The sequence below is a fragment of the Melospiza melodia genome, chromosome 3 (assembly GCF_035770615.1).
Source record: "Melospiza melodia melodia isolate bMelMel2 chromosome 3, bMelMel2.pri, whole genome shotgun sequence".
In the NCBI taxonomy this organism is placed as follows: domain Eukaryota; kingdom Metazoa; phylum Chordata; class Aves; order Passeriformes; family Passerellidae; genus Melospiza; species Melospiza melodia.
Genome location: NC_086196.1, coordinates 99242093 through 99248092, shown reverse-complemented (window position 1 = coordinate 99248092; position 6000 = coordinate 99242093).

Here is a 6000-nt window from a genome sequence, read left to right as displayed (position 1 = left end):
GTGGAGCCTGGATCTTTGAAGACATTAAAAGTACACCCAGATAGAATCCTGGGCAAGAGGCTCTAGGTATCCTGGTTTAGGCAGGGGGGTTGGGCCTGGTTAGCCCCACCAACCCCTTCCACTCTCTTTCATTCTGTGCTAGTGAATTCTCTTCAAGATGCATTTCAAAGCACTGGCATGACAAAGTTCTGTGCAGACAGAGATCCAAATGGACATGGCATCTAAGTTCCTTAAGCAGTGTTCAAGAAGAATGTAAAACTCTGGCACAAGTGTCTCTTCCCTAACTGAATCCCTTTCATGGGAAAATTCCCAGCTCTAGAAAGATCTTCTGATACGCATGCTTAAGACTGACACTGGCTGAGCAAATTTCTCCCTATGTATATCTAAGACCAGTTAGGATCTTCACCCAAAGTGCTGTCAACATAGTCACAGAATGCCTATTGTTAAGAAGTGACAGCTTCCATCAGAATGGCAGCTATTGGTCCACAAAATGGATTAATGGATGGGAATTATCTACGTGGGTTAAAAACAAAAATAAAGAGTTGGTCTTTATTTATCAATTTCATGGCAATATTGATAAGGGAAGAAAAAGATCTAAGTCCTTGACTTTCTGGACTCGAGGAAAGATTTTAAAAATTCCTTGTAAAAATGTATGATCACAATCAGACTATTGAAACCATTTTAGTTGGGAACAAAGTTCCAAAATTGTCTAGATAGTGGCAAAGAAGCCAAGAAAATAGGAAAGAAACAAAAAGAGAGCAAAAGAGTCAGCTTCAGTGTACAAGCTCGTTCTAGAAGTAGTCTGCTGGGAAAAGGAACCCCCAGCTAAATTTCCAATGTATTCCTGCGCTTGATTCAGTAACTGGTCAATGTAAAAACCAATCCTTTTGTACAACTTCTTCCAGCAACAAAAACTCCAACAGGTTGACACTACCATCATGCCTGTTCCAGACATATTTAAAAGAGAAATGATGATTTTCTTGAAAACCTACTTACATAAAAGTTGCAAGATGGTGGAGGGATTCCCACATCCTCCTTCCTCCATCTGGCTTGAAAGTATATTTGATAAAATATGCAACAAAGCACATGATTTATAAGGGAGAGTCAAATGGATGATTTGGGAATCGATCTCTTGTTGATAGTAAACTTCATATCCACTCGGTGTGACCTTTTTAAAACAAAATGTGGAGCTGAGGCATGAATCTGCCACAACAATTGTAAAGCAAACATACACACTCCCCTTCATATGCCCCCCCCTCCACACACACCTAGGCACACACAGAGATCAGCATAGCAGATCATGAACACCTTGGAAAAGACTGAAATGCTAAATGCCTCTCTTGATGGGCAAAAGAGCTGGTGCAGTAATTCAAATGCCTGGTACAAAAATTCTGTTTAATATTTAGCTCCTATTTAAAACACAGCTTTTCATTTCATTCTATTTACAGAATATTTTCATTTCATTTGTTTCTTTAAAATTACTTAGTTCTCACCTGTTGTATGTCTAGGAATATTTTCTTCCAAAAATAGAAAAAAATAGATGATATCTTTTCAGCAGAAAACATTGGTTGATACAATTTTAAACCATCATGATATGGAAGAATTCTTCTGTCCCTCTCGAAGGTGGAAGAAGCATTTGGATCACAGATCATCTACAATGAAATACTTGACATGTTTAAGATGCTTTCAATCAATTTTGATCGTCAATTGCTTATTTGTTGTAAACAGTAATTTTTCAGTGAAGGGAAAGTGTGTGTGGTATATCTACATGATATGTTCAAAGGCAGTTCCTACTAATGGCCAGGCTGAATTCCAGTAAATAATGTCTCGAATGATATTTTGCCGCCTTCTTTGGCACTTCATGAAATCTTACCCCGATGAAGTGCTGAAACACAGAGATTTTCTCTTAGAGAGTGTCTCATGTTGTAACCTATCCCATGGATTTTATGCTGTAATTCTTATCTCTTTTAAAATTTACTATCTTCTGTACAGTTTTCATGAAACTTTCTGTTACAGTAGTGAATAGCACAGATAAATGTCATTTTGTACAACTTTGAATTTACCCCAAGAGCTGAGAGAAAACTTGATCCTATACTTCAATCCGAGTTTCTTCTATAGTCCAACTTTGTTTCTCTACCATCAAGCTTCTCCTTTGTTGCTGCTCCAAGCCCCGTCCAAGGTGACCTTGAATACTTTCAGGGATGGGACACCCACAACTTCTCTGGGCAACCTGTTCCAGTGTTCCAGCACTCCCACAGTAAAAAAGGCCTTCCTTTCATCTAATATGTGTAGGAAATCATAAATCTAGGCATAGAAGCTTGGAGTGCAAATTTGAAATTCTTTGGATTTGAAGCACATTTTATATGAATACTGACTTACAGATGACTAAAAGATGTTGATGGGCATTTGAGCTGACAAGTTTTGAAAAAGTGCACGGAAATTAAAATTGAAACCACTAAAATTACAAACTCCTTGCCATTTTCTTTTTCCTCTCCTATTCAAAATTGCATATGTCAGATATCAGTGCTTCATGCAAACCTCTCAGATGCTCTCAGAGAAAAAGCTTTTCTTTCAGACTAAGTTGCGGTTGACGTAGAACACTAGCAGGAGTGAAAGATTTTCTGGGCATCGGGGCAGCACGTTCTCCTTGGATTTGTGTGCAGAATGCATTTTATCCAAACTGGAAAATAGATCCCAGCTCTGTTCTATTCATCATTCTTACTTCATCAGGCCAGAAGATTCTGTGAAAAGTAGCCTGTGGACCTTGAAGACAGCGCATGTGAACCAGATGAGAGGTGATAGAGAAGTTGAGGGAGAGAAGAAAGAGCATGAGGCTGAAACCAGAAAGTATTTCTCCACGTGATCATGGAAGATTGCAGGAGCCACTTGGTACTATCAAACCAGCCCAACTTGGCACTTGTGCCACCTTGGGTCTGGGAGCCATGTTGCATATCGTGCATTTTAAGGAGCCAGCTGGCCACACCCAGCCATATGCCCCCAAACAAAAACCAAGGCCCTATTCTCTGGCAAACAAAACTCAGCTGCCCTGCTTCTGGATGGCAGATTGCAGGAACCACTTGGTACTATCAAACCAGCCCAACTAGGCACTGGTGCCACCATGGGTCTGGTCACCATCCTGCCTATTGTAGCTTTTCAGGAGCCAGCCGGTCACTCTCAGCCATAGGCCCCCAAACACAAACCTCGGCCCGTTTCCCTGGCAAACAAAAGTAAGCTGCCCCGCTTCTGCATGGCAGATTGCAGGAGCTACTTAGTACTATCAAATCAGCCCGACTTGGCACAGGTGCCACCTTGGATCTGGGAACCATCCTGTGTATCGTGGATTTTCAGGGGCCAGCCGGCCACTCTCAGCCATATGCCCCCAAAAACAAACCACGGACCTTTTCTCTGGCAAACAAAAATCAGCTGCCCCACTTCTGGATGGCAGATTGCAGGAGCCACTTGGGACTATCACACCAGCACAACATGGCACTGCTGCCACCTTGGATCTGGGAACAATCCTGCGTATCGTACATATTCAGGAACCAGCCGAACACTCCCAGCCACAGGCCCCCAAACACAAACAACGGCCCTTTTCTCTGGCAAACAAAACTCAACTGCCCCTCTTCTGGATGGCAAATTGCAGGACGCACTTGGTACTACAAAAAGAGCCCGACTTGGCAGTGGTGCCACCTTGGCTCTGGGAACCATCCTGCGTATCGAGCATTTTAAGGAGCCAGCCGGCAATTCCCAGCCGTATGCCCCAAAAAGAAACCATGGACCTTTTCTCTGGCAAAAAAAACTCAGCTGTCCCGCTTCTGGATGGCAGATTGCAGGAGTTACTTTGAACCATACAACCAGCCTTACTTGGCACTGGTGCCACCTTGGATCTGGGAACCATCCTGCCTATCGTTGATTTTCAGGGGCCAGCCGGCCACTCTCAGCCATAGGCCCCCAAACACAAACCACAGCCCTTTTCTCTAGCAAACAAAATTCAACTGCCCCGCTTCTGGATGGCAAATTGCAGGAGCCACTGGGTACTACAAAAACAGCCTGACTTGGCACTGGTGCCACCTTGCGTCTGGTTACGATGCGGCGTATCGTGCATTTTAAGGAGCCAGGTGGCCACTCCCAGCCATATGCCCCCAAACACAACCCACGGCCCTTTTCTCTGGCAAACAAAACTCAGCTGCCCCGCTTCTGGATGGCAGATTGCAGGAGGCACTTGACACTGTCAAACGAGCCCCACTTGGCACTGGTGCCACCTTGGGTCTGGGAACCATGCTGCGTATCGTGGATTTTCAGGAGCCAGCCGGCCACTGCCAGCCACAGGCCCCCAAACACAAACCACAGCCTTCTTCTCTGGCAAACAAAACTCAGCTGCCCCGCTTCTGGATGGCAGATTGCAGGAGCCACTTGGTACTATCAAACCAGCCCGACTTGGCACTGGTGCCACCTTGGGTCTGGGAACCATCCTGCCTATCGTGGATTTTAAGGAGCCAGCCGGCTACTCCCAGCCACAGGCCCCCAACAAAAACCACGGCCCTTTTTTCTCGCAAACAAAACTTAGCTGCCTCACTTCTGGATGGCAGATTGCAGGAGCCACTTGGTGTAATCAAACCAGCCCGACTTGGCACTGGTGCCACCTTGGGTCTGGGAACCATCCTGCGTATCGTGGATTCTAAGGAGCCAGCCGGCCACTCCCAGCCACAGGCCCCCAAACAAAATCAACGGCGCTGTTCCCTGGAAAACAAAACACGCCTGCCAACTTTTTGATGGAGTTTGCAGGAGCCACTTGGTACTATCAAACCAGCCCGACTTGGCACTGGTGCCACCTTGGGTCTGGGAAACATCCTGCGTATCGTGGATTCTTAGGAGCCAGCCGGCCACTCCTAGCCACAGGCCCCCAAACAAAAACCTAGGCCTATTTCTCTGGCAAACAAAAGTAAGCTGCCCTGCTTCTGGATGGCAGATTGCAGGAGACACTTGGTACTATCAAACCAGCCCGACTTGGCACTGGTGCCACCTTGGATCTGGGAACCATGCTCTGTATCGTGGATATTCAGGGGCCAGCCGGCCACTCTCAGCCATATGTCCCCAAACAGAAACCTCGGCCCGTTTCTCTGGCAAACAAAACTCAACTGCCCCTCTTCTGGATGGCAAATTGCAGGATGAACTTGATACTAAAACCGCAGGCCGACTTGGTAGTGGTGACACCTTGGGCCTGGGAACCATCATGCGTATCGAGCATTTTAAGGAGCCAGCCGGCCACTCCCAGCAATATGCCCCCAAAAACAATCCACGGAATTTTCCTCTGGCAAACAAAAATCAGCTGCCCCGCTTCTGGATGGCAGATTGCAGGAGCCACTTTGCACCATCAAACCAGCCCAACTTGGCACTGGTGCCACATTGCATCTGGGAACCATGCTGCCTAGCGTGGATTTTCAGGAGCCAGCCGGCCACTCTCAGCTATATGCCCCCAAACAAAACCCACGGCCCGTTTCCCTGGCAAACAAAATTAAGCTACCCCGCTTCTGGATGGCAGATTGCAGGAGCCACTTGGTACTATCAAACCAGCCCAACTTGGCACTGGTGCCACCTTGGGTCTGGGAACCATGCTGCATAACACAGATTCTAAGGCGCCAGTCGGCCACTACGAGCCACAAGCCCCCAAACACAAACAACGGCGCTATTCTCTGGCAAACAAAACTCAACTGCCCCTCTTCTGGATGGCAAATTGCAGGACGCACTTGGTACTATAAAAACAGCCCGACTTGGCACTGGTGCCCCCTTGGGTCTGGGAACCATCCTGCGTATCGATCTTTTTAGTGAGACAGCCGGCCACTCGCAGCCATATGCCCCCAAACACAACCCACGGCCCTTTTCTCTGGCAAAGAAAACTCAACTGCACCGCTTCTGGATGGCAGATTGCAGGAGCCACTTGGTACTATCAAACCAGCCCGACTTGGCACTGGTGCCACCTTGGGTCTGGGAACCATCCTG